At 35.8% G+C, this 27,671-nt stretch overlaps 1 pseudogene; it reads left to right on the top strand.

The window, feature by feature from the left end:
- Positions 1–869: 869 nt before the first annotated feature.
- On the top strand, positions 870–27,221 carry LOC124994472 (UDP-glucuronosyltransferase 2A3-like; annotated as a pseudogene).
- The last annotated feature ends 450 nt before the right edge of the window (positions 27,222–27,671 follow it).

The raw sequence follows: 27,671 nt of genomic DNA on the forward strand, positions 1-27,671 counted from the left end.
CAAACTATAAAATAAGCCATTCCTATGCTTTTTACATAGAGGTTGATCCCCTTCCACTTCCCATCAGTTCTAAAAACTCATTCTATGCTTTTCATCTGTAAACCAAGTTAGAGTTAAAAACTGAAACCAGAGAATAGCATCAATTCTCTCCAAAGTCACCTGAATTTTCCTTTTCCACACTGTTTCTGTGTCACCCTGTGCTCCACACATACTGAACTCAGGTGATCACAATTTCTGCAATTTCTGCATTATCATTCTTTATCTTGAGTTCTTCCTCTCCTCCTCAGTAGCTCTCTTCTGCCAACTTTGCTTCTAGGCACACCTGCTAAGACTGCTCCACTTCCAGAAGGTTTTCTGGTTTCCTTCATATAAAAGTGAGGCATCTTTCTCTGGAGTCCTGAAACAGTATAACACTGTTTGATAATTAGTATTTACCTCCTTTCTTTATATTATGTGTCTTGTGCATAGTAATATGTATCCAATTTTAAGGCTAGTCCTGTATTTATGTTTCCCCATATTATCAATTATCATTTTCCATAACATACACCATACTATTTACTGAATTTTCTTAAATGCATTCTTCTATTGTACTTTGAATTATTAATCTGAAGATATGAAATTTTTTAGTATTTTAAAATATTTAATGCATATTTATTAGAGCACCCCCCCCCAAAATTTCTGCAGAAGTATTTAAAAGGTTCTAATCATTTAACAAGGATGAACCGGGACAAAAAGATTGACAAACTTGTCTGCACATGTGTCCTTTCCTACTTTTGGAAGTTAATATTTGACTGTCTTCTTATCAAAGTTCTTACTTAACCCAGTGAACACTTCACCACGAAATTTCACTGAAGAAAGACAGTGGCATTATGTTTGAGAAATGGGTTTCGACAATTCTTCTGCTGCAGTTCTTCTGTGTCAACTGTGGATTCTGTGGGAAGGTCCTCGTGTGGCCCTGTGAAATGAGCCACTGGCTCAACCTGAAGATCATTCTTGAGGAACTCCTGCAGAGGGGACATGAAGTGACAATTCTGACTTCTTCACAGAGTTACTTGGTTGACTATCACGACCCTTTTACCTTCAATTTTGAGGTGATCTTTGTGTCAGGGACCCGAGAGGATGCAGAGAAAAAAATAAATGAGTTTGTAGATGCAGCTGTGAATATTATGCCGTCATTGTCATTCTGGGAGTCAGCAAAATTATTCCAAAACTTATTTCTTGATATAACTGAACAGTTTGAAGAAATCTGTCAGAAAGCAGTCTACAATGAGTCCCTCATGGAGAAGCTCCGGGAAACCAAGTATGATGTCATGGTTATAGACCCCGTGTTTCCTGTGGGGAGCTGGTGGCTGAGTTGCTTGGGGTCCCTTTTGTGAACACAATAAGGCTGTCCATGGGCAACACTATAGAGAGATACTGTGGGCATCTTCCAGTTCCACCTTCTTATGTGCCTGTTTCCATGGGAGGACTAACAGACAGAATGACCTTCATGGAAAGGGTTAAAAATATGATGTTTACATTGTTCTTTGACTTCGTGCTCCAGGAATATGACTTTCAGTTTTGGGATCAACTTTACAGTGAAGCATTAGGTAAGAGACTCTGCTTCTCATGGTACACTAGTATCCAAAGACCCTTAGGAAGCCAAAGGAAAACCTGCAGAAATGTAAGGAATACATTTTCAAATCATTTATTTCCACATAAAACTATGTAAGTAATAACAATGAATGGTGGGAAGACAAGAATTCTTTTGCAATGGTTGATTCTTTTCTTTTTTTCTTTTTTTTTTTGTGGGGAAAGTGCTATTGGGACTGAACCCAGGGGTGTCTTATCACAGGTACAACTCCCTTCCTTTTCATTTTATTATTAAATGTTTGCTGATCATCTTGATACATTGTTGAGGGTCTCCTTGAACTTGTGATCCTCCTGCCTCAGAGGGGATTAAATGTATGCATTACCACCCTGTGTGGTTACTCCTTCCTTATAATTATCAGAATGTTTTGTAAGATACCATGAAACTTAGTAGATTCTTATCAAATCAAGAAATAAAAACCATATAAAAATCAATGTTAGAGAGGTTCAAGATGGCGGACTAGAGGGCGGCTGCATTTCATGTTGCTCCAGGACTCAAGATTCAAAAGAGGAGATAGAGAACTTTTTGAAGTAGAGTGACTCGGCGGGACGCCCCTCCCCCGCCGGAGCAGTAAAAATGGACTGCGAAGCGGAGCGAAAAATGGCAGATTGAAGTTTCCAGGACCGCGGGCAGATTCTCTAACCTAAGGAGACTCGTCTGCGAAGGGTGAGGCTCCTAAGCCCAGGAGGGAGGTCCGGGCCCCTGGGAACGTTGCCTGCGAAGGCTGCCCTGCCCAGGCGGCAAGACACACCTCCCCTGCTGGAGCAGTGAACTCGGAAAGCGGGGAACTTTGCAAAGGAGGTTGTGCGACACACCGCTTGGTTTTGAAGCGATCTGCCAGGGCTCCAGCGGCTGCCAGAGAAAGAGTGGGGCGGCGAGTTGTTTGGATCCAGCAACCGCCTGAGCAACGGGGAGGGGGCTGCCCAGAGGAGGTGGAGGTACGCAGTGAGTGGCTTGGTCTCCAAGCGCCCACATAGAGCACCGGGTGACTGCCTGGAGGAAGAGACGAGCGACGGGTCACTGGGGCTTGGAACATATGTACGAGGCTCCAAGTGACTGGTCAGAGGGCAGGTCGCATAGCCAGGCGATTAGGTGCATAGCAAGGTCTGGTCCAGGGACCTAGGCACCTTTTCTTGAATGAACTACACAGAGACAAGCTGAGGGGCGAAGTGAAGGTTCCAGGACTTCGGGCAGCTTCTCTAAGAAGGGACAACCTAAGGAGACTCGTCTACGAAGGGTGAGGCTCCCAGGCCCAGGAGGTAGGTCTGGGCCCCTGGGAAGGCTGCCCTGCCCAGGCAGAAAGACACACCTACCCCCGTTGGAACAGTGAGCTCGGAAAGTGGGGAACCTTGCAGAGGAGGCCGAGCAGCACACCGCTTGGTTTTTTGGTTTTTTGGAGCGATCTGCCAGGGCTCCGGGGGCTGCCAGAGAAAGAGTTGGGTGGCGAACTATTTGGATTCAGCAACCGCCTGAACAACGGGGAGGGGCTGTCCTGAGGAGGTGGAGGTGCGCAGTGAGTGCCTTGGTCTCCAAGCGCCCACACAGAACACCGGGTGGCTGCCTGGAGGAAGAGACGAGTGACGGGTCACTGGGGCTTGGAGCATATGTACGAGGCTCCAAGTGACTCTTCAGAGGAAGGGTCGCATAGCTAGGCGATTAGGTGCAAAGCACGGTCCGAGCCGGGGATCTAAGCACCTTTTCTTGAAAGAGCTACACAGAGACCAGCTGAGGGGTGTAGCGAAGGTTCCAGGACTGCAGGCAGCTTCTCTGAGGAGGGGCCACCTAAGGAGACTCGTCTGCGAAGGGCAGGGCTCCCAAGCCCAGGAGGTAGGTCCAGGCCCCTGGAAACGTGGCTTGGGAAGGCTGCCCTGCCCATGCGGTAGTTGTGGACTGAGGGGAACCTCTAGGAGGGGAACGGACTAGCGAGACCTCCCCACCGGGTGGGTCTTCCCGGCCGAGTGAGGTTTTCCCACAAAGACGGTAAAACCAGAGACACAGGCCCAAACAGGCATTGCCTCAGCCCGCAGTCTAGTTCCCCTTTGGATGACCATTGGTCAACAAGTCGAGGCACCTCTGCCCTCTAGCAGGGAATATACCCCACCTGAAGACCACCACCCCTAGAGAGGCAGCTACCTAGGGGAACACCGAAGTATCAACTTCCTCTAAGACTTCAGGCTACTGAAGGATAAGAGGGGATACACTAGCAATCTTCAGGGACATTATAAGTCAATAGAGGAAATCTGCAACATCTCTGCAGTCCACTGATACCTGAACAATATGAGAAAACAAGGGAAGAAAATGCCTCAAACAAATCTGGATGTTATATCAATAAAATCCAATGACAGCATGGCAGAAGAAATGTCAGAAAGGGAGTTCAGAATGTACATAATCAACATGATAAGGGAAGCAAACGATGAAATGAAAGAGCAAATGCAGGCATTGAATGAACGCACCAATAGACAGTTAAAAGAGCAAATACAGGAAGCAAAAGACCATTTCAATAAAGAGTTAGAGTATTGAAAAAAAACCAAACAGAAATCCTTGAAATGAAGGAAACAATAAACCAAATTAAGAACTCCATAGAAAGCACAACCAATAGGATAGAACACCTGGAAGACAGAACCTCAGATATTGAAGACAAAATATTTAACCTCGAAAACAAAGTCAAACAAACAGAGAAGATGGTAAGAAATCATGAACAGAATCTCCAAGAACTATGGGATATCATGAAAAGGCCAAATTTAAGAATTATTGGGATTGAGGAAGGCTTAGAGAAACAAACCAAAGGAATGAACAACCTATTCAATGAGATAATTTCAGAAAATTTTCCCAAATCTGAAGAACGAAATGGAAAATCAAGTTCAAGAGGCTTACAGGACTCCAAATATACAAAATTACAACAGACCCACACCAAGGCACATTATAATGAAAATACCTAACATACAAAATAAAGACAGAATCTTAAAGGCCTTGAGAGAAAAGAACCAAATTACATTCAGGGGGAAGCCAATACGGATATCAGCAGATTTTTCAATCCAGACCCTAAAAGCTAGAAGGGCCTGGAATAACATTTTTCAAGCCCTAAAAGAAAATGGATGCCAACCAAGAATCTTATACCCAGCAAAACTTACCTTCAGATTTGACGACGAAATAAAATCCTTCCATGATAAACAAAAGCTAAAAGAATATACAAAAAAAAAGCCAGCATTACAGAACATTCTCAGCAAAATATTCCATGAAGAAGATATGAAAAACAAAGACGCAAATCAGCAAAGGGAGGAGATATCCTAAAGGAACTCTCAAATAAAGAGGAACCAAGTCATGTCAAAAATAAGCAAATAAATGAATAAAATGAGTCAAATGACCGGGAATACAAATCATATCTCAATAATAACCCTGAATATTAACGGCCTGAATTCATCAATCAAAAGACATAGACTGGCATATTGGATAAAAAAGAAAGATCCAACAATATGTTGCCTGCAAGAGACTCATCTCTTAGAAAGAGATACCCATAGACTAAAGGTGAAAGGATGGGAAAAAACTTACCAAGCACACGGACCCAGCAAAAAAGCTGGGGTATCCATCCTCATTTCAGATAAGGTGGACTTCAAGCCAAAGTTAATCAGAAGGGATAAAGAAGGACATTTCATAATGCTTAAGGGAACCATAAATCAGCAAGACATAACAATCATAAATATCTATGCCCCAAACAGTGGCTCACCCATGTATGTCAAACAAATCCTTCTCAATCTCAGAAACCAAATAGACCACAATACAATAATACTAGGTGATTTTAACATGCCTCTCTCACCACTGGACAGATCTTCCAAACAAAAATTGAACAAAGAAACCTTAGATCTCAATAACACAATCAATAATTTAGACTTAACAGACATTTATAGAATATACCATCCAACGAAGAGTGAATACACTTTCTTCTCAGCAGCACATGGATCCTTCTCTAAAATAGACCATATATTATGCCACAAAGCTAATGTTAGCAAATACAAGAAGATAGAGACACTTCCTTGTATTTTATCAGACCATAATGGATTGAAACTAGAAATAAATGAAAGAGCAAAAATCAGAAATTACTCCAACACCTGGAGATTAAACAATATGCTATTATATGAGGAATGGATAACAGAAGATATTAGGAAGGAAATTAAAAAATTCTTAGAGGTAAACGAGAACAAAGAAACATCGTATCAAAATCTCTGGGACACTATGAAAGCGGTACTTAGAGGAAGATTTATTTCATGGAGTGCATTTAATAAAGGAAGTAAAACTCAAAAAATAAATGACCTAACACTACAGCTCAAAGCCCTAGAAAAAGAAGAACAGACCAACACCAAAAGTAGTAGAAGACAGGAAATAGTTAAACTCAGAGCTGAAATCAACGAAATCGAAACAAAAGAAACAATACAAAAAATTGACAAAATAAATAGTTGGTTCTTCGAAAAAATAAACAAAATTGATAAACCTTTAGCCACACTAACAAAGAGAAGACGAGAGAAAACCCAAATCACCAAAATTCGGAATGAACAAGGAAATATCACAACAGACACGACTGAAATACAAAACATAATTAGAAGCTATTTTGAAAATCTATATTCCAACAAAATAGAAAATTTCGAAGATATCAACAAGTTTCTAGAGACCTATGAATTGCCTAAACTAAACGAGAAGGACATACACAATTTAAATAGACCAATTTCAAGTAATGAAATAGAAGTCATCAAAAGCCTACCAAAAAAGAAAAGTCCAGGACCTGATGGTTTCTCAGCCGAGTTCTACAAAACCTTTAAAGAAGAGCTCATTCCAATACTTTTCAAAGTATTCCATGAAATAGAAGAGGAGGGAACCCTCCCAAACTCATTCTACGAAGCCAATATCACCCTGATACCTAAACCAGACAGAGACACATCGAGGAAAGAAAATTTCAGACCAATTTCCTTAATGATTATCGACGCAAAAATTCTCAACAAAATTTTAGCAAATCGCATACAAAAATGTATTAAAAAGATAGTGCATCATGATCAAGTGGGTTTCATCCCAGGGATGCAAGGTTGGTTCAACATCAGGAAATCAATAAATGTAATTCACCATATCAATAGACTTAAAGTCAAGAATCACATGATTATTTCAATAGATGCAGAAAAAGCATTTGATAAAATACAGCACCCCTTCATGCTCAAAACACTAGAAAAAATAGGGATAGTGGGAACGTTCCTTAACATTGTAAAGGCCATCTATGCTAAGCCCATGGCTAATATTATTTTTAATGGTGAAAAACTGAAAGCATTCCCCCTAAAAACTGGAACAAGGCAGGGATGCCCTCTCTCACCACTCCTATTCAATATCGTCCTTGAAACTCTAGCCAGAGCAATTAGATAGACCAAAGAAATTAAAGGGATACGAATTGGAAAAGAAGAACTCAAACTATCCCTATTTGTTGATGATATGATTATATACTTAGAGGAACCAGGAAATTCCACCAGAAAACTCTTAGAACTCATAAGTGAATTCAGTAAAGTAGCAGGATACAAGATCAATGCTCATAAATCCAATGCATTTTTATACATAAGTGATGAATCTTCAGAAAGAGAAGTTAGGAAAACTACTCCATTCACAATAGCCTCGAAAAAAATAAAATACTTGGGAATTAATCTCACAAAAGAGGTGAAAGACCTCTAGAATGAGAACTACAGAACACTAAAGAAAGAAATTAAAGAACACCTTAGAAGATGGAAAGATCTCCCATGTTGCTGGATAGGCAGAATTAATATTGTCAAAATGGCCATACTACCAAAAGTGCTATACAGATTCAATGCAATTCCAATTAAAATCCCAACGATGTACCTTACAGAAGTAGAACAAGCAATCATGAAATTCATCTGGAAGAATAAGAAACCCAGAATTGCTAAAGCAATCCTTCACAGGAAAAATGAAGCAGGGGGTATTGCAATACCTGAACTTCAACTGTACTACAAAGCAATAATAACAAAAACGGCATGGTATTGGTACCAAAATAGACAGGTAGATCAATGGCACAGAATAGAGGACACGGACACAAACCCAAACAAATATAATTTCCTCATACTAGACAAAGGGGCCAAAAATATGCAATGGAGAAAAGATAGCCTCTTCAATAAATGGTGCTGGGAAAATTGGAAATCCATATGCAACAAAATGAAAATAAACCCATATCTCTCACCGTGCACAAAACTAAACTCAAAATGGATTAAGGACCTCGGAATCAGACCAGAGACCCTGCATCTTATAGAAGAAAAAGTAGGTCCAGATCTTCAACATGTCAGCTTAGGACCAGACTTTCTCAACAGGACTCCCATAGCACAAGAAATAAAAGCAAGAATCAACAACTGGGATAGATTCAAACTAAAAAGCTTTCTCTCAGCAAAGGAAACTATCAGCAATGTGAAGAAAGAGTCTACAGAGTGGGAGAAAATCTTTGCCAATCATACTTCAGATACAGCACTAATCTCCAGAATCTATAAAGAACTCAAAAAACTCAACACCAAGACTACAAATAATCCAATCGACAAATGGTCTAAGGAAATGAACAGACACTTCACAGAAGAAGACCTACAAACAATCAACAAACATATGGAAAAATGTTCAACATCTCTAGTAATAAAAGAAATGCATATCAAAACCACCCTAAGATTCCATCTTACCCCATCAGAATGGCGATCATCAAGAACACAAGCAACAATAGGTGTTGGAGAGGATGTGGGGAAAAAGGTACACTCATACATTGCTGGTGGGGTTGCAAATTAGTGCAACCACTCTGGAAGGCAGTATGGAGATTCCTTAAAAAACTTGGAATGGAACTACCATTTGACCCAGCTATCCCACTCCTTGGCCTATACCCAAAGGACTTAAAATCAGCATACTACAGAGATACAGCCACATCAATGTTCATTGCTGCTCAATTCACCATAGCCAGATTGTGGAACCAATCTAGATGCCCTTCAATTGATGAATGGATAAAGAAACTGTGGCATATATATACAATGGAATATTACTCAGCCATAAAGAATGATAAAATTATGGCATTTGCAAGCAAATGGACGAAAATCGAGAATATCATGCTAAGTGAGATAAGCCAATCTCAGAAAACCAAAGGAAGAATGATCTCGCTGATAAGTGGATGATGATACATAATGGGGCGTGGGAGGGGTTAGTTTTAGGGTTAGAGTGAGGGTTAGGGAGGGGGGAAAAAAATCAATGTTAGTTCAAGGGAAGAAGTTTTTTCCCCAGATATATTTATAGTATACAAATACTTCCAAGATATTGAACTTCACTTTATTATGATATTCACCATCTTATTAGTTAAAAGGGAAAAAGAAAAATTGCAGTGTAAGACATAATAAGAAAATCTTGCATTATATCAGTAATAAACTGAAATGTGAGCTATTTTGAGAATGGAATTTAATCTGAATTTTGAGTTTACCTGAATTTTGTTTCCTCAATTTTTGAGAATAACTTCTTATTACTCTCAAATTCATACTATTCTCCACTTGGACCAGTGCACCTACCATTTCTGTGTATCTCATTAATCAGGTAGGAAATTTCAATATGTCCTGTGAACTGCTTCATCATAGCTAGTCATAATGAAAAACGTCCTAGGTTGCTTTGTATTTCAGGGAGTATAAAACAGAGAGTTGAAAATTTAAATAAAATACTCTAAAACAGTTTATTTCTCAAGACATTAAAAATGTAATAAATTTTTCACTTCACTGGTAATATTTATTCAATTTATTTTTAGTTGCTTACCTGTTTCCTAATGATTGATATTCCTTTTTAATTTTCTTCTGAACCCATCAAAGGAAGGCTTGCACTTCAACTGTTTTTGAGAATCATGAAGAAATACAAGTTTCCATACAAAAGATGATAGTGGATATTAAAACATAATAGCTAATTTAACTCCACAATTGTGTTAATCTGCTAGGGCTGCTAAACTAAGGACCAGAGACTGGTGACTTAAAAATGTACTTTTATCCTGTTCTGGAGGCTAGGAGTCTGATATCAAGGGCTGCAAGGGTGTCTTTTACTTGGGTCTTCTTCCCACTTGCAGATTCATATCATCCTGTGTCTGCACAAGGCCTTGCCTCTTCCATTTCTGTGCCCTGGTGTGTTTTCCTTTACACAAGGATACCAGTCATATTGGATTAGGGCCTCACACTTTAATTCACTTAACCTTCATCACTTTTAAGGACTACTTTTACTAATAGTCAGGTTTCTCCAAGGGAATTTGGGAAAACACAACTGGTCCATCACACTGATTTTCTTTTTCATACATACATTGATTGGTGCTTTTTATTTATACAGAATTGTGGGTTTCATTGTGGCATATTTGTGTATACTTAAAAGTGTAATTTGATCAAGTTTACTCTCCAACACCTCCCCCACCTGCTCCTCTTCCTTCTCCTGGATCCCTTCCTCTACCCATTGGTTTCTCTTCTACTTTCATGGCATTCCCTCCTCTTTTCCCATTTATTTTTCACTCCACCTTCTACATATGAGAGAAAACAAATAATCTTTCCTCTCTGAATCTGACTTATTTCACTCAGAGTGATGGTTGGCAGTTCCACCCATTTTCCTTCAAATGATATAGTAAATGTTCAGTTGATTCCATAATCAGTTATGCTACAACTCAGTCCCTCGTTTATACAACCTGTCAGAAATTAATCAAAGTTTAAATTAAAAAAAAATTAAATAAATTTTCACTAGTTAAGCACACTGTTATTTATATTTTGTCAGATATTTCAAAATTTAAACTATCATAAATTCTAATGACTTATCTGTATTTTCTTTCAGATTTGCTACATACCAAACATCATTAGATAATCACTTAGATCTTCTTTGTTCACATAATTGTTTTCTTATTTAACTGCAGTAGTGTGGAACGTTGTTGAATTGATATGTCCTTATACATATCATTGACTTTTCCTCATCCTATCGGAAAGCTTTGATATAGCTTTTTAAAAGTTTTGTGCCTGATACTGTAAGAGAGTACTTTTCTTGCTAATTTAGTAATAACTTTCAACTTTGTGAATAATATTACTTTTATTTCTACAAATGGTCATAAGATTTTGCTCTTTATGAATAAACTGGATAACATTTTTTTAAAAACATAAACTATCAATTCATTTTTAGAGCAAATCTAACTTTTCCTCATATTTCTTTTAAATATTACTGTATGCAGTTAACTAATCATCATAGGTTATAGCACCTAAATTTTAGGTAGGTTTGATTTTTAGTTTGATACTAATATGATTTCTATTTATAATAATGTCCTTTTCCAAAAATACTTCAATGATTCTCTTTTTCTTTGTTTTACTTTACTATTTCTCTAACTTCTTAAGGTACACGTATTTATTTTTTATTAATTATAATAAATGCTTTAACTATTATGCACATCCTATATTTGCTGTTTTACATTTATTTGTTTATTTATTTATTTATTTATTTTTATTTTTTATTTTTTTGGTTGTACTGGGGCTTGAACCCAGGGACTTCTGCATGTGAGGCTAGCATTCTATGAACTGAGCTATATTCTGAGCCCCCATTTATTTTTATCTATATTATTTTAATTTGTTTTCTAAATAATTTATGATTTCTTTGTTGACAAAGGTTCTTTGAAAAGTGGTTGTAAATTTCTAAATGTAAAGCAGGCTATGAATCAGTTCATGTGACAGTAAACTTTTGTAGCAAAATATTTAAACTCAGTTCCTCTAGTGAATCAGGTGAAAAATAACTGGGATCATTGTACATGTAATTATTTTTCTCACAGTACATAAATATTGACTGGAGATCCTGTCATTTCTGTTCTCAAAATGTTTGTAGGATTGACAGCATCATATCATCCATTGTTAATATTCTGGTTTGTGCTACTGTGATATGTCACCTACCATGAAACAATTGACTCTATAGTGTGAGGTGTAGTAAAAACATATACAACAAAACACCATAAATGCACAGAAATTATTTTTCCCTCATGTAACTATCTATATGAAGAAAATTCTAGTCACGAAGTCATCCAGGAATCCAGAACTAATTATCTTATTGTTCTTACATTGTGTTGTTTATCTTGCCCAAATAATTGGACTAGGTTATTTGTAGACTGACCTGAAAGAAAGTGAAGATGAAATAGAGAATATACTTTTTACTCTTTAAAAAACTGAGCCAGACATTGTGCATATGAATTTTCTCACATGCCATTGGAAATAAGCTAATATCTAGATAGGCTAGAAGTCAACTCTGCAAGTCAGTCTAGCTAACATGTCACCTCAGAAATGGATAACTGCCACTCAGGAAACTTTTTCTTGTCTACATCAATTACAGTAAGGTATGTAGCAATAAATTTAAGTTACCTCCAGGAGTTCTTTGAACTAAAAGTCATCTCTTTAGACTTACATATGGTTTTAAAATAATAGAAGCAAGCAATAACAATGTTCACTTGGCAGTTCATATTTGATAACTTATTTATTTTATATTACTTGTATGATTGTCCAATGTTTATTACCAATTGATGTTAAATTTTAACTCAGTATTTTATTCTTCAGCATGACTTTTAAAATGTCTTATGAAATTATTTGCCAGTTTTGTATACCTTTGTTCAAATGTATTTTCATTTTTTTTTTTTTTTTTACTTTATGTGTGTAATTGTGAATTACTTCTTTAAAAATACAATTTTTGTGAATCAGTTAGGTCTTCCTAAAAATGTGGTCTGGAATTTATGAACATAAACTTCACTTGGGAATTAGTGATCAAGCCAGAATGAAGCACACATGAAAAAAGCACCCAGTATTTGAAGTGCTAGGGATCAAACCCAGTCCCTTTTACAGCTAGGCTCTACCATTGAGCTACATGCTCAGCACAAAATAAGGCACATACAGGGCTTAAACACTCTGATGTGAAAAAAGTGGGGAAAAGTTATCTTCCAGTCTCTGGAAATTTCAAGCTGAGAATATTTGGGCCATCTTTTTTCATGATCAGATTAAGACATTGGCTATGTGACTTCACATATATCTTCAAGCACTACTAAGTAGTGACTATTCAAAGAGACTTTCTATCCCAGGCTCAATGGTTTCTAATTATATTAGAATTCTTGGTAAGAAAATATTCTCATTTAAGTTTTCCCTTTCTCCATTGCAAAACACATTTTCTTGTGTGTACAAAAGGTTGACTTTATTTACTAATACTCATTCTTTTTCTCAAAATGCCTAAAGTTAGTACTTAGAATCTGGCCCTTTCAAAAACTATCATTTAAATTTAGTACTAAAATAAGTATGTGATATCAATGCTATTTATATTTGTATCTCCCATAAAAGGTGCTTGTATTGATTGTAAATTAACCAGGAACTGTTTTCTGAAAACATAATGACAAATCAATTTAAGTAATAGGATTTGATTCAGGAAAAAAGATATATTGAATTAGGTATGGGTCTTTAAATGATATGTTTGAATGAGAATGTAGAAGCTATAAGACACAGATGTATTCCTTTAGAGAAACTGGGAAATTGTTGACAGGTGACTTAAATGAGGCTTATGTGATGGAGTTAATCTATTTCTACACTTAATTAGAGAGAAAAATAGTAACAAATTTCTCAATAGTTGTAGTTAAATTTGTGTTTCCTTTAGAGTTATGAATCAATACTTACATATAATTTTGCTTTCAGTGCCCACAATCCCTTTCTTGTTTTTTTCCTTTCTCCCTTCCTTTTCTCTCTCCCTTCCCCTTCTCTCCTTTCTTCCTCCTTTCCTTTGTTCCTTTCTTCCTTTTAAAATATAGACATTGTAAGTATACTAGAGGTCTTAATCCATTTCCTTAATAGCTTAAAAGGAATTCTGTGGTGTATTTTTTTGTTTTTTTCTCAGCAAAATGTGTAGTAACTTTATTCAAATCTTCATTTTCTCCAGGAAGACCTACTACATTATGTGAGACTATGGGTAAAGCTGAAATTTGGCTAATCCGGACATATTGGGATTTTGAATTCCCTCGTCCATACTTACCCAATTTTGAGTTTGTTGGAGGTTTGCACTGCAAACCCGCCAAACCTTTACCTAAGGTAGGTCTATGATAATGAACATTGTCCCAATTTCCTTTGAAGTTTACAGCTCCAATAACACAGATATGTTGTTGCATCTATTCAGTCCACCAGTCCAAGTTTGTTTTCTTTATCATGGGGGTCTTTTTCAGTTATATTAGGTCTTATGGATTTTACATGAGAATTTAACCAAAAAAATAAAATAACTCTGTTGGTATATTAAAAATACCTGTATATTTAGTGTGGATACTGAATAAAGACACAGGGAATAGACTATGGGTATCACCAAGGAGACCACTATGATCTTCCCAATGAATGAGGAAAGGAATCACTAGGGTCATTTTCCAAAGAGTTTGATAGAGAAAGATACCTTTATGAGTATTCCTTGTGAATTGTACAGGATTTGATGAATAAGAAGAAATAAGTATTAAGGGAAGACATGGAATGAGGTAGACTTCCTAGATTTTAATCCTGGGTGTTATATTACATAGTGGTAACTTATTGTCAGAGGTACCAATTGGTGAAAAAACTCCACAGAGTTGATGATGATTTCAGTTTTTGCCCGAAGGGATTTTCACGAGATTTCTGAAAATCGTTTGGGTAGTAACAGTTCTCAGTACTGGTATATAACATTAAAAATCAATTGGCAGTCATCAACATACAGAAATAGTAATAAAACTGAATGATTGCAGGGCAATGCCTATAATCCCAGCATCTCAGGAGGCTATGTCAGGAGGATCACAAATTCAAAGCCAGCCTCCACCTGTGGCCCCCACTTCTGGACTGAAGGCCAACAAAATGCTGGACAGTTATGGGCCTGAGCCTTTACCACATAAGTTCCTGGGAACAACCATCTGAATAGTGACCCCCATCTCTCCCTCCTTCTTGGTCATGCAAAACAGTCCTTGGGCTGTGGCAGCACTTGGTCACTCAGACACCTCAGCAAGCAGGAAAGAGACAGCAGAACCTCAGTTCCTGAGCAGTGGCTGCCCAAGTCTTTCCTCCCAGCTATCACAAGGGTACTTACTACTCAGCCCTATCCCTGGAAAGTGTGGGAGGCAGCCTGGGGCCTTATAGAATTCTCTTAAAGAAAGATATTGTGAAGAAACATTAAGAAAAGACAAGTTCTCTCAAACACTACGACTGAGAAGAATGAATACAGGAGAAAATTTCATGTCAAAATTACTTAACAATAATTAAAATACAAAATATGTCCCTGCCAGTGTATGTGAAATCATACCAGAGATGAGATCCACTTTCCAGGAGCGAGACAACCCCACCAATCCTGTTCATGATTTTTACAGTTGTTCTCTGGGGAGGAAAGTGGAATATATGGTCATTTTTCCTTCCATTTGCATGGGGAGGTGCACGTGTATCTTCGAACTGTGAGCACTCCTCATGTGATCAAAATAAAGTCAATCATTATTGAGAGAGAGAGAGAGAGAGAGAGAGAGAGAGAGAGAGAGAGAGAGAGAATCTGAAATGTTATCGTTATTCAGAGAGAGAGAGACTCTCAATTATATCATTGCTTTCTATGAGCATGATATAAGTGTTTTTTGAGTGAAAAATAAAATTGTATGCCAAATTCCAAAGCTTTCAATGAATAAATTTGGAATGCCAGAAATGTCGGACAGAAATAAGTTTTAAAAAACAAAAGAAACTATTAGATCACCTTGATAAGAACATTATTTTTAATTATTAATATGGTGAGTAAGAGGTAAAACATTTTTTTATCTGGTATCTAGGCCAATGAATAATCTCCTCAGTAGGCTGCAGGTCAAGTGGAGTGCCCAAGAGAGTCCCTGATTTCTGTTTAACATAAGTAAAGCATACTTAAGATTAAAATTTCATTTCAAGACTATGAATATGCTTTCCTTAACAGACAAGTTTATGGATGCAGAGAAACTTTGCTGAGTATTGTCAATATAGGAGTTAGAGAAACAATAGCTAAATAAATATACAGAGAGATATAACACATCCATGATCACTAGATAATACCCTACCATAGTACTTATCCTTTTTTCTCCTTTTTCACATGCATAATTACACAAGAAAGAACTTAGACATGCTTTACAAGAAGAAGTGAAAGGCACTCATTTCCAACTCAGCTTACCTATTGATACAGACTTCCAGGAGTATGACTACCAATCATAGCTTTTATATGTGATGAGTGAATTATGCTAGTCACTAGATAATTATAATAAAGAAGTAATGGACCCAGTTAGTCAAAAATACAAATCAGTGTGGTGTTGTGTGTGTGTGTTTGTGTTCTTTGATTTGCTTGATAAAGATTTAGGAGAAAACATTTATTAGGACCTCAGAAACTCTCCTAACATTAAGCAAGATGGAAATTACAGTGCACTTCCACTCAACACATTGTCCCTCCCCTGATAATTTAAGAGCCATAAGCTGAGAAATAGAGTGATACCAGAGTGACCATAAATAGTTGCACAGAGAATATAGAACATACCTTTAGAAGGTGGCATTCACATAGATTATTATGTAAAAGGTTCCAGTCCTGGTTCTTGCAGTGCCCAATTTGCAAATCTCTAAGTAGTGAATTGGAATTTTATTTGTATTGAAATTTGTACTTTACTACTGCTCTAAGGCTAAAATTAAATGTACATCTTATAAAAGTCATTATTATTAGAGCAGGCAATGAACTGTGGTATCTCCTTCCAAAATATTTTGCAATATATCACATTTTTAACAAATTTCTTCATAGCCTTGTTAATCAGGAAAGTGCATTCTACTTTAGAATTAATTTGAAAGCTAGTCTCACAGGAAGATACATTGTTGGGTGTAACAGGCATACTGATAATTTTAAAAACCGAGGTCTGGATGCTTTCTTGGACTACCTGCCATGAAATATATTTATAAGTTTGTTGACAACTCTCGTGGTTGGGAAAACAATACCTTGAGAATAACAGTTCCACCAACCATGAGAAGAGTTGCCATCATTGCCTGTTTGTTTCTGTGGTGATTTGATTAATATTTATATTTACAATTCAGTTATGATATATTTTAGCCGTAAGATTAAGGAACGTATTTTTTTTTAAATAGGTAAGTACTTATGTGTCAGAAGACAGAACAAGTCTAACAAGTTCTCTGACATTGCTTTTTACTTTTTCTACTTAGAAGTAGAGGCAAACTTTTTTTTTCTCTTATGCTACACTTTTTAATAGAAAGAATGTATGTCTGCAGGAAATGGAAGACTTCGTCCAGAGCTCAGGTGAAGATGGTGTTGTGGTGTTTTCTCTGGGGTCAATGGTCAAAAATCTCACAGAAGAAAGGGCCAATTTCATTGCCTCTCCCCTTGCCCAGCTTCCACAGAAGGTTGGTACAATCTGAAACTCTGGTCAACAGCATTTTACTAATGGGACAAACAATTGCCTAATAGTACTCTTCCCAGATGGATGCTGGAACTCATGAACACTATGTATAACTGACACCAGTGTTAAGTAAACATTTATGTAACATTGAAATCTTCTACTTAATTACGTCTTATCACTTGCCTACAGAACCTTGGCTTTTCTATGGGAACTCATTTTGTAATCATTTATTTTTAATAGAATAGAGGTGTAATACTAGGCTTTTTGTAACATTTTGCCTTGTATAGACTACTCCCAGTTCTGAAGTATGTTAACTCCATGGTCCAGGAAAAGAGAGCGACTATACAAAGAGTAGAGAAAAATCATGCTAAAAAATATACTCCATATTTCTGAGTTTTTTAAAAGCACCATCAATGCGTAGTTGTTTTAGAAGAATATTAAAAATTCACTTATTCTTTCCAAACTCAATATTCTACAGTTAAAACCAAAAGTATAACATTATTGTCAAGCAATGTGCATTTCTAATGCACATTTTGTTATTTAATTAACCTTGATTTTTATAATCAGAAGTATATATCCTATTCTCTATACAATCCTATTCATGATCTATCCTGGTACTTTTTATATGTATATATAAATTAAACTACATAAGACCCTACAAAGGTACATATGCTAATTAGGCATGATAGAACTTCTGTTTTTTATTTCTATACTCGTCTCTTCAAATTTGCCTTATCCCCCAGAATTAAAATATGTATAAAATAGTTAATATCCTAATTTAAATACTTCATTGAAAAGTGGAATATAAGAAAATTCTTAACCAACCCCCATTCAAAAAAGTTAAAGAAACAAGAGATTGCTGGGGAGAGAAGGAGGGGCAAAGGAAAGAAAGAAGGAAGGAGAGAAGGAAGAAAGGAGGGAGGAAGGAGAGCAGGGAAAAAATACCATAAAAAAAACACCACTAAAAACCAAAAGCTAATTATATTTTTGAAAAAATTACATTTGATACCATAGGTAGAATGAAATAAACAGTTTTACACAAAATTTGTGCTTCTCTTATTGTTTTTAACCTCCATGTTCTGATTTTTTAGACTAGTTCTATTTATTTTCTATTTCTTTATTTAAAGAATCACTTCCAATAATTTTAAAGTGATAAGCCTCAAAATATGTATACTATTCTTAATAGACTTTGAGTAGAAGCCTTTACAGATAGACATGAGCATTGTAATATATACCTCAATGTTTACAAGCTGCAAACTCTCTATGCTCGCTCTCAGCTGGCACTTACAATGTGGAGGAATGAGATTCCTAAATAAGCCTACAGATTTAACACAACCTCACTGTGTGTACCTGCAACATTATAGCATTGTCTTCCACAGGTCTTATGGAGATACAAAGGAAAGAAGCCAGCCACACTAGGAGCCAATACTCGGATTTATGATTGGCTACCTCAGAATGACCTTCTTGGTAAGCCTGTGGGAAGAAGAAAAGCTATATAATTGGATAACAGAAAAGTTAAGTAATCGCTTGTGACAGTTTGTTGTCACATAACATTGCTGTTAAATAACAGAAAATGCATTTAAAAATATTTAATAATCAAATATTTCAATTTTTGTCTTTCAGTTTTAAAGCAGGTGTAATTAAACAATTGACCATTAATTTTACAGACTCATATCTCCCCTAGTTCTGTTAAAACTCTCCTCATATTTCAGGTTTCAGTCCCAGTTTGTTTCATCTCCTAAGCATTGCCATCCCAGAAAATTAAGAAGGAGTTTATTCTCTTTCTGTGATCACAGTTTTCTAGAGTAGCATTGTCTAACCTGGTTAGTTTTACCAAAATAATAATAATAATAATAATAATAATAATAATAAAAACAAATGTTACATCTTCAGTGACTTATATACTATAGGTTTTTGTCCCTCCAACCTCTGAAATTTTGCCAATGTATTAGCTTGAAATCCACTCACACTTCTCACTCTATCCCCAAACTAGGTCATCCTAACCAAAGCTTTTATCACTCATGGTGGAACTAATGGGATCTTTGAAGCTATTTATCATGGGATCCCTATGGTGGGAATCCCCATGTTTTTTGATCAACCTGATAACATCGCTCACATGAAGGCCAAAGGAGCAGCTGTGGAGGTGAACTTCAACACAATGACAAGTGCGGATTTGCTCAGTGCCTTGAGAACAGTTATTTATGAACCTTCGTGAGTACTGCTACTTTTAAAGACTTCTGTCAGTGATTATGTTATCAGTAATCCTAGGAAAGTTCCACTACCTCATAACTTTGTAATTGGTTTAATTTCAAATAATATAGTTTGCCTAACTTAAAACTATTTATTAAATTCCCAAGGGGTAAAATGATTTCCTGAGATGAAAATAAAATAATAACAATAACAGCAACAAAACCTGGCTTCAAAAAAATCTACCAATGTTTTCCAAAATAAGCACCATATAATAGAAGTATTTACATTGTTTTTCTGGATTATCTGTTTAAGTTTATGAATAAAAATATTCAAATATCATAAATCATTTATTAAGTACAAAATAGAAGCAATAATGTTCCCAATATTAAACATTCAAAAATAACTACTACTACTCAGTGTTAAACAGTGTTGTTAAACACTGCTCTTGGGTAATAGTGATTTCTGAATGATTTATAATCCTCAGCATGTTAAAGACATCATCATTTATGAGATAGCTAGGGGATAGGTATTTCAATAGATCTTAGTATGATTATTTTTACCTGTAAATGTTGATCTTGATATCTAATCAATTACATTCTTAAAAGGATATTACTTAGTGATAATTTGGTTCATTTTATTACACATGAAAGTAGATAGATTTTGTGATTCTTTTTAACTCTAATATATAGAATGTCCATTGTATTTTATTATTGATTTTTAAACTTTTGTTGCAAGAAAATAGAATCATTAATACTCATAGAAATTCCCAAGTAAATACTAAAAGTTATCTTTTTAAAATATATTCACACTAACGCTCATCCTATTACTACCTGTGAGATTATTTGAAAACACAAGAATGGTATAGGGTACAGAATAAATATGGATTTATGGTATTTCATTGTCTTATTCTAAAAAACAAATAAGCAGCATGAACATTTACATTGTAATATAACAATCATAGTAATTTTAGTTATTAAAAATATTTTATCATAGTTATGAAACAGTGCATTACAATGTGAAATAATACATTTAGGAATACAGTCCTTGATTGTTCTGTCAAATTAATTAAAAAAACATAGTTTATTTGTATTCATGTGTATACATTTATCTATAAAATTTATGTGTAATCCAAATTTAAACTCACTGTGTAAAAAGTGAAAATTTGAACAAAATTCTTTTTTTTATATATATATATATTTTTTATTTAACTTTTAACTTTTCACAGCCTGCATTTTGATTCATTGTACAAATAACGATCAGGGAAGCAAACAAGGAGATAAAAGAGCAAATGCAGGCATTGAATGATGAGATGAAAGAGCAAATGCAGGCATTGAATGATTGCACCAATCCACAGTTAAAAGAGCAAATACAGGAAGCAAAAGATCATTTCAACAGAGTTAGAGATATTGAAAAAAAAACCAAGCAGAAATCCTTGAAATGAAGGAAACAATAAACCAAATTAAAAACTCCATAGAAAGCATAACCAATAGGATAGAACACCTGGACAAACCTCAGATATTGAAGACAAAATATTTCATCTTGAAAACAAAGTTGACCAAACAGAGAAGTTGATAAGAACTCATGAACAGAATCTACAAGAATTATAGGATATCATGAAAAGGCCAAATTTAAGAATTATTGGGATTGAGGAAGGTACAGAGAAATAAACCAAAGGAATGAACAATCTATTCAATGAAATAATATCAGAAAATTTCCCAAATCTGAAGAATGAAATGGAAAATCAAGTACAAGGGGCTTATAGGACTGCAAATACACAAAATTACAACAGACCCACACCAAGGCACATTATTATGAAAATACCTAACATACAAAATAAAGACAGAATTTTAAAGGCCGTGCAGAAACAAATCAAATTACATTCAGCGGGAAACCAATAAGAATATCATAGACTTTTCAATCCAGACCCTAAAAGCTAGAATGGCCTGGAAAAACATTTACCAAGCCCTGAAAGAAAACGGATGCCAACCAAGAATCTTATACCAAGCAAAACTTACTTTCAGATTAGATTACAAAATAAGATCCTTTCATGATAAAAAAAAAGATAATGGAATTTAGAAAAAGAAAACTGGCATTACAGAACATCCTCAGCAAAATATTCCATGAGGAAGAGATGAAAAACAATGATGCAAATCAGCAACAGGAGGAACTACCCTAAAGGAATAGCCAAATAAAGGAGAAACCAAATCATGTCAAAAAACAAAAATGAGTCAAATGACTGGGAATACAAATCATATCACAATAATAAGCCTGAATGTTAATGGCCTAAACTCATCAATCAAAAGACAAAGACTGGCAGATTGGATTAAAAAGAAATCTCCAACAATATTTGCCTGCAAAAGACTCATCTCATAGAACAAGATACCCATAGACTAAAGGTGAAAGGATGGGAAAAAACATACCATGCACACAGACACAGCAAAAAAACTGGAGTATCCATCCTCATTTCAGATAATGTGGACTTCAAGCCAAAACTAGTCAGAAGGGATAAAGAAGGACATTACATACTGCTTAAGGGAAGAATAAATCAGCAAGACATAACAATCATAAATATCTATGCCCCAAACATTGGCTCATCCATGTATGTCAAACAAATCCTTCTCAATTACAGAAATCAAATAGACTACAACACAATAATACTAGGTGATTTTAACAAACCTCTCACACCACTGGCTAGATCTTCCAAACACAAATTTAATAAAGAAACCATAGATATCAATAACACAATCAACAATTTAGACTTAACCGACATATATAGAATATACCATCCAACAAAGAATGAATACACTTTCTTCTCAGCAGCACATGGATCCTTCTCTAAAATAGACCACATTTTATGCCACAAAGCTACTGTTAGCAAATACAAGAAGATAGAGATACTACCTTGTACTCTATCAGATCATAATGGATTGAAATTAGAAATAAATGACAGAATAAAAAACAGAAACTTCTCCAATACCTGGAGATTAAATAATACACTCTTATATGATGAATGGATAACAGAAGACATCAGGAGGGAAATAAAAAAATTCTTAGAAGTAAACGAGAACAAAGACACATCATATCAAAATCTCTGGGACACTATGAAAGCAGTACTTAGAGGAAGATTTATTTCATGGGGCGCATTCAACAAAAGAAGTAGAAATCAACAAATAAATGACTTAACACTACAGCTCAAAGCCCTAGAAAACAAAGAGCAGATCAACACCAAAAGTAGTAGAAGACAGGAAATAGTTAAAATCAGATTCAAATCAACAAAATTGAAACAAAGAAACAATTGGAAAAATTAACAAAATAAATAGTTGGTTCTTTGAAAAAATAAACAAAATTGATAAACCCTTATCCACACTAACAAAGAGAAAGAAGGAGAAAACTCAAATTACTAAAATTCGGAACGAACAAGGAAATATCACAACAGACACGACTGAAATACAAAACATAATTAGAAGCTATTTTGAAAATCTATACTCCAAAACAACAGAAAACCTCAAAGACATCAACAAATTTCTAGATACATATGAATTACCTAAACTGAATGAGGGGTCATACACAACTTAAATAAATCAATTTCAAGCAATGAAATAGAAGAGGTCATCAAAAGCCTACCAACAAAGAAAAGTCCGGGACCAGATGGGTTCTCAGCCGAGTTCTACAAAACCTTTAAAGAAGAGCTCATTCCAATACTCCTCAAAGTATTCCATGAAATAGAAGAGGAAGGAACCCTCCCAAACTCATTCTATGAAGCCAATATCACCCTGATACCTAAACCAGACAGAGACACATCGAGGAAAGAAAATTTCAGACCAATATCCTTAATGAACGTCGACACAAAAGTTCTCAACAAAATTTTAGCAAATCACATACAAATATATATTAAAAAGATAGTGCACCAAGATCAAGTGGGTTTTATCCCAGGGATGCAAGGTTGGTTCAACATCCAGAAATCAATAAATGTCATTCACCATATCAGCAGACTTAAAGTTAAGAATCACATGATTATTTCAAAAGATGCAGAAAAAGCATTCTATAAAATACAGCATCCCTTCATGCTCAAAACCCTAGAAAAATTGGAGTAGTGGGAACATTCCTTAACATTGTAAAGGCCATCTACGCTAAGCCCATGGCCAATATCATTCTAAATGGTGAAAAACTGAAAGCATTCCCCCTAAAAACTGGAACAAGGCAGGGATGCCCTCTTTCACCACTTCTATTCAACATCGTCCTTGAGACTTTAGCCAGAGCAATTAGACAAACCAAAGAAATTAAAGGGATACGAATTGGAAAAGAAAACTCAAACTATCCCTGTTCACTGATGACATGATTATATATTTAGAGGAACCTGGAAATTCCACCAGAAAACTTTAAGAACTCATAAGTGAATTCAGTAAAGTAGCAGGTTACAAGATCAATGCTCATAAATCCAATGCATTTTTATACATAAGTGATGAATCTTCAGAAAGAGAAATTAGGAAAACTACTCCATTCACAATAGCATAGAAAAAAATAAAATACTTGGGAATCAATCTCACAAAAGAGGTGAAAGACCTCTGCAATGAGAACTACAGAACACTAAAGAAAGAAATTAAAGAAAACCTTAGAAGGTGGAATAATCTCCCATGTTCTTGTATAGACAGAATTAATATTGTCAAAATGGCCATATTACCCAGAGTGCTATACAGATTCAATGCAATTACAATTAAAATCCCAATGATGTACCCTACAGAAATAGAGCAAGCAATTATGAAATTCATCTGGAAGAATAAAAAACCCAGAATAGCTAAAGCAATCCTCAGTAGAAATAGCGAAGCAGTGGGTATCGCAATATCAGATCTTCAACTCTACACAAAGCAATAGTAACAAAAACGGCATGGTATTGGTACCAAAAGACAGGTAGATCAAAGGTACAGAATAGAGGACATAAACACAAACCCAAATAAATACAATTTTCTCATACTAGTCAAAGGGGCTAAAAATATGCAATGGAGAAAAATAGCCTCTTCAACAAATGGTGCTGGGAAAACTGGAAATCCATATGCAACAGAATGAAATTAAACCCCTATCTCTCACCCTACACAAAACTCAACTCAAAATGGATCAAGGACCTCGGAATCAGACCAGAGACCCTGCATCTTATAGAAGAAAAATAGGTCCAAATCTTTAACTTGTTGGCTTAGGACCAGACTTCCTTAACAGGACTCCCATAGCACAAGAAATAAAAGCAAGAATCAATAACTGGGATAGATTCAAACTTAAAAGCTTTCTCTCAGAAGGAAACTCTCAGTAATGTGAAGAGAGAGCCTACAGAGTGGGAGAATATCTTTGCCACTCATACTTCAGATAAAGTGTTAATTTCCAGAATCTATAAAGAACTCAAAAAATTCTACACCAAGAATACAAATAATCCAATCAACAAGTGGGCTAAGGAAATGAACAGACACTTTACAGAAGAAGATGTACAAGCAATCAACAGATATATGAAAAAATGTTCAACATCTCTAGTAATAAGAGAAATGCAAATCAAAACTACCCTAAGATTCCATCTTACCCCAATTAGAATGGCGATTATCAAGAACACAAGCAACAATAGTTGTTGGCGAGGATGTGGAGAAAAAGGTACACTCATACATTGGTAGTGAGGTTGCAAATTGGTCCAACCACTCTGGAAAGCAGTGTGGATACTCCTCAGAAAACTTGGAATGGAACCACCATTTGATCCAGCTATCCCACTCCTTGGCCTATACCCAGAGGACTTAAAATCAGTGTACTACAGAGATACAGCCACATTAATGTTCATTGCTGCTCAGTTCACCATAGCCAGATTGTGGAACCAACCTAGATGCCCTTCAGTTGATGAATGGATAAAGAAACTGTGGCATATATATACAATGGAATATTACTCCTCCATGAAGAATGTAAAATCATGGCATTTGCAGGAAAATGGATGAAATTGGTGTATATCATGCTAAGTGAGATAAGCCAATCTCAAAAAACTAAAGGACGAATGATCTCGCTGATAAGCGGATGAGGACATATAATGGTGGGTGGGAGGAGTTAGCGTTAGGGTTAGGGTTAGGTTTAGGGTTAGTGATAAGGAGGGGGGTAAAAATGGAGGAAGGAAGGACTGTATAGAGATAAAAGGGGGGTGGGAGGTGGGGGAAGGGAAAAAAATAACAGAATGAATCAAACAACATTACCCTATGTAAATTTATGATTACACAAATGGTATGCCTTGACTCCATGCTCAAACAGAGAAACAACATGTATCCCATTTGTTTACAATAAAAAAAAAAAGAATTGAAAACAGGAAAAAAAAAATATTGGCCGTGGGCTTAGCATAGATAGCCTTTATAATGTTGAGGTGTTTTCCTACCATTCCTATTTTTTCTAGTGTTTTAAGCATGAAGGGGTGCTGTATTTTATGAAATCCTTTCTTAGCATCAATTGAAATAATCATGTGATTCTTAACTTTAAGTCTGTCGATGTGGTGAATTACATTTATTGATTTCTGAAATCATTTATTGATTTCAGTGAAAATCTGAACAAAATTCTGATTTGCAGAAAACGGTTTATTATAGCAACTATACTTTGCCTAAAATACAATATAATTACCATGGGAAACTATTATCTTGACCTTTCCTGTATTTCAATCCAGGTGAATGGCAGCATGACTCTCCTTCATTATACACAAAGAGTGCATGCTGATAATATCACCTTCTGGATCTAGTGCATGATAGTCACTTGTGAATGATGAGTACTCTCCCTTTCCCTGATCCTAACTATGTCTTGCCAGCACCAGGATATATTGTCACAAACCCCATACCTGCTCTCATCTCCATGAAAGCCAGTCTGGAAGTTTGGCTTCCATACCTAACAAACATGACACAAACCAATGTGAAATTGACTGTTTTTGACTAGTCTACTAGGAAACATCAAATAAAGACATACCTTACCTTTGAAATACATAGACTTCTACCCAGTTGTGTTTGAGAAATGGTTTGTGCTGTTAACAATGACTCTTGCTATTACAGTGGCATGTTGATTAGCGGATCCAATTCTAGGGAGACATTTTTATTAGCTTCAAGAACTCAATGCACTTGCATATGCCACTTTTTAATTTACCCCGCTGTTTTCATTCGGTCCTGAAATGGCCAATAAAGACATTGTCATTTTCATCACAAATATGCAAATGTGTGCAAAGGAGTAATTACCACACTGCAAAGATCTCAACAGTATAAATGAGTCATTAATATTTATGACCAGTTTCCCATATTTGTCATATGAACTAGTTAGAATTCAGTGACCATTAATATTGATGTTTTAAATGATACTATCCAGTAATATTGGGTTATTCACATCTTGATATCAGAGTCCTGGGCACTACAGCTCACATAAAATCAATATTTTCATTGAAAAATTAGGCTATAGAGTCACAACTAAAGATTGCATTTCTTTCTATGTCTACATTTCTATTTCTAACAACCACACTGTGTTAAGAGTCTACCACATCTACTTTTTATGACTCTTAAAACCCTGGGCAACTGGCTAAGTTCATGCAAAACAAACTTTTTCTCAACATGTCTGTGGGTTTTGGCTTGTATAACACATTGTATAACATTTGGTTTGTATAACATTGAACTTACCTTCAGTAAAAAACAAAAATGAAAACTTATTTTCATGTATTTGTCTTTTAGTTATAAAGAGAATATCATGAGGTTATCAAGAATTCACCATGATCAGCCTATAAAGCCTCTGGACAGAGCAGTCTTCTGGATCGAGTTTGTCATGCGCCATAAAGGAGCCAAGCACCTCAGACCAGCCTCCCATGACCTCACCTGGTTCCAGTACCACTCTTTAGATGTGATCGGGTTCTTACTGGCCTGTGTGGCAACTTGTATATTCATGGTCACAAAATGTTGTTTGTTTTCTTGTCAAAAAATTGGTAAGACAGGAAAGAAGAAAAAGAGGGAATAGATGAAGAAAAAGAGGGAACAGACCTTTCTAAGTTTGGTAAAGTCATGAATGGGGAAATTCTATCAACTCCAGACACCAAGAACTTACTGAAAACCCATCTGCACTCTGTTTTCAGATATCCCAATCTGGGCTGGCAGAGTAGCTCAGTTGATTGAGTGCTTACTAGCATGTCCTGGGTTCAATTCTCAATGCCACAAAAAATAAAAACAAAACAAATAACCTATTCCTTTGACTTGGTCTAGAGAAAAGCCTAGAGTTCAACATGATCATTAACTAATGAGTGCATCCCATTCTTTCTTTCCCAGGTGGCTTTACCATCTTCCTCTTTCCTGACACAGGGACACTATTAAGTCTAAATATATTCTATACATAAGGTAAATTAAAGTTTTTAATATCCAATTATATGCTGATCATCAACATATTGAATCCTGGGAGAGACACAAAGTGCAA

Source organism: Sciurus carolinensis, chromosome 10 (genome assembly GCF_902686445.1).
Source record: "Sciurus carolinensis chromosome 10, mSciCar1.2, whole genome shotgun sequence".
Taxonomy (NCBI): Eukaryota; Metazoa; Chordata; class Mammalia; order Rodentia; family Sciuridae; genus Sciurus; species Sciurus carolinensis.